Consider the following 3,256-nt stretch of genomic DNA (forward strand, 5'->3'; position numbering starts at 1 on the left):
GTGCCACTGTTGTAAAATGGGACTGGCATTGGGGTTGGGGGGAGACTGAGAAAGATGGGATAAATAATGTATACTGCATTGAAACAGATGAGGGAGAGAGAGCTGTTTAAAAGGATTATATGATTAGGTATTGCTATGACAGGAGTCCAGAATGAGGGCTGCATAGTGGAATGGACTTGGGGAGAGGGTTTTTATAACAATGAAAGAATTTTTCTTTTACTTTTCAAAGAGAAGAGCGAATGGGGTGGAGGGGGGAGGTTGGGCAGGGGGAAAAGTGCAACATTGAATGAATGGGAATCCAAAGTCTCTGCAAACTTTTATTAAAATTAATAATAAAAAAGAAAAGGAAAAAAAGGACAAAAATCCTCTCCACTGAGTCAATAATCAACATCATGATAGATGGAGAAAAGATGGAAGTTGTCCATGATTTTGTCCTGCTTGGAGACACAGTTATCAACACCTTTAGTACTAGCAAATCAGGAGATCAGAAGACGTGTTGCATTGGGAAAGTCTGCTGTCGGCAACCTCTCCAAAGTTCCAGAGGAACAATGATGTTAGTTTAAAGGCTAAGGTGCCTCCGATTCAAGCCATGGTCTTTTCAGTTACTTGCTATGCCTCCGAAAGTTGGACAATGAATAAGGATGAGAGAACATTAATTGGTGCCTTTGAGTTGTGGTATTGGAGAAGAGTACTGAATAGCCATGGGCTGCCAAGAAAACAAGCAAGTATGTTTTGGAGAAAGTGTGCAACCATGGTGCTCCCTGGGGGTGAGGATGGCGAAGCTTCATCTCATTGACGTTGGGCATGTTGTGAAGAGGGGCCAGTCCTTAGAAAGGACATCATGTTTGGAAAGGTGGAAGGTCACCAAAAGCGAGGAAGACCCTCAGGAATGTGGACTGCCACAGTGACGGTAACAGTGGGCTCGAGAATATCAGATACAGTGAGGACGGCACAGGATGGGACACAGCTCACGGGGTCACTACGAGTCATACTCAGTGGCACCTCACAACAACAACATGCCTGAGTCACACATCGCGAGCCTGGGTGGGCCCAGTTGAGGGCACACATGCTGGGGTTTTCAGTGTCTCCTGGGCCAAGGACCTGGGTCAGCATGGGCACAGCTGCATATAGGAAGTAGCCCCAAGTCCCCAGCGCCCTGGTTAGTGCTTCTCCCCAACTGCAGCGTGCTCCCACTTCCCATGCAGCCGACTTCCTGGGTGAGCCCCTCTTCCCTACCCTCCCACTTCCCCCACCCCACCCCCGTGCTCATATTGTTCTGCATTCATCTCTTTGTATGTCAGGGACTTAAAGGGAAAAGTGTAGGTTACCAAGGTTACAGTAGGGGGGAAGCAGTTTCCTCCCATGACTGGCTTATCCGTGAGGGTGTGACAGATAGTCAGAGATAGATGGGTGTCACTAGGGAGGTGGGACCTGACGGTGTTTTTACTGGGGAGACGGGAATTGTGCTTCTTGAGTCCGGCTCAGGGTGGCTGCCTCTGACCGTGGGCGCCACATGCTTCACTGTAACATGTCGGGATGCCGCCCCCTAATCCGTCAGGCACAGATTAACAGCGTAGGCTTGTTTTAGGACTATTTTCGTTCAGAATTCACCATTTGGGGATTTGTTTCATTCACTGGTTTTTATGGACAGGGAGGCAGCAGAAGGCCGTAAGCATGTCTCCAAGGAAGAACCATTGGAGACAAAAAGCAGAATCGGTGGAGCTGACTCGGGGTTCTCTGTTCAGAGGGCACCAGGAGAGGGGACCCTCCCCACTTCCCCACCTCCCCATCTTCCCACCTCCCCACCTCCAAGAATGCTGAGCCTTCTCATCCTTTAGCTCAGAGACCCTTCCTCCTGTTGAACTAACAAGGCCCCCAGAAGAGAAGAGAATCAGCTCAAGGTAGACACTCAATTCCATTCCGAGACTCAGAGCAAGCCAGGTCTGAGAGCTCCATGACCCTGGGGGAGACACTGGGTGCAGAGAGCAGAGCAGTGACCAGGTGGAGGGATCCCTGTGATTGGCTAGATGGGCATATTCAGTTTCCTCCAGCTGCTTGTGAGCTGTGCAAAGGAATAAAATAGCAAAGCGGCAGTCACTGAGCATGTCCTGGCCATCTGGGCTGGCCGCCACGGAGGCTGATCATGCAGGCCCCTATTAGAGTTCATCCTCCTTGGACGGTGGGTGGCCTTGCTGTGCCAGATCCCATCTCTCACTCTTTCCCATGATCAAGCCTGGAGCATCATGAAGCCCCCAGCACAGACACTAACCGGCAGGTTGATGGACCACCCGTGTCAGCTAGGACAGGGTCTGTCAAGGAGGGGCGTGGGGGAGCCGGTGTGACATCACCTCGAGGTGTTCTTCTGTCCTCTGGAAGCTGGGGAGAGGGAGCTGTGGAGTTTGAAAGGCCTGGCCACTGAGAAGCATCTAGAAGGCAACTAAATGTGGGGTTGGAGAGGGACAGCACCTGGATCCAGCCTGTGTCATCAGCATGCTGTGTGCATGAGCCATGGGGCTCGGTGTGCGTGCACTGTGTCCCAGAATCCTGACAGCACAGGGGGCAGCAGAGATATGAGGACAAACACAGCCCACCACGCCCCATTGGCAGGGGGTCTCAGGAGGGAGCAGCAGGAGGAACAGAGATGTCACACTGCCCATCACCTCCTGATCACCCACACCTCCAGCTAGGTCTTTAGAGCTGCCAGAACAAATGGCTAATTTCTCTCAAATTGATTCTGACTCATAGAGACTTGAGTGGCATAAATGGTTAAGTGCTGGACCAGTAATCAAAAGGTTGGCAGTTCAAATCTCCCACTCCCAGAGTCACCTCAGATTTAAGGCCTGGCAGGCTGCTGCTCAAAGGTCAGAACTCTGAAAACTGTACACAGCAGTTGCACTCTGAATACACACAGTAGCTGAAACACACATCGGGCAGTTTTAAATAGCAGTTAAATCTTTCATGGCTCTCAAAGTTAAAAGTCCAAAATTGGTGTGTCCACCAGGCCTTGCTCCCTCCAGCATCTCTAAGGAAGATCCTTCCTTACTGATCTGGTGGCCCCATCTCTCCAGTCTCTGCTGCTCATTACCGGTCTTGTTTCCCCTGTGCGTCTCTTTAAGGGACACAAGTCACCTGTAAGAGCTTATGAGGAGTCCTGAGGTGTGGGGATAGAGAGGTGAGAGAGGAGGGCAGAGGTGGAGTTACAGGGATGTGAACACCTAGGACTGGCAGCAAGAGTGCAGCACGGGGGGGGGGGGGG

The 3,256-nt window shown here is 51.2% G+C and overlaps 1 pseudogene; it reads left to right on the forward strand.

Moving 5' to 3' along the window:
* Positions 1-3,256, forward strand: part of LOC102845956 — a 99,503-nt pseudogene that overhangs the window by 79,575 nt on the left and 16,672 nt on the right.

Source organism: Elephantulus edwardii, unplaced genomic scaffold (genome assembly GCF_000299155.1).
Source record: "Elephantulus edwardii isolate Elephantulus edwardi_28Jun2011 unplaced genomic scaffold, EleEdw1.0 scaffold00045, whole genome shotgun sequence".
Classification (NCBI taxonomy): Eukaryota; Metazoa; Chordata; class Mammalia; order Macroscelidea; family Macroscelididae; genus Elephantulus; species Elephantulus edwardii.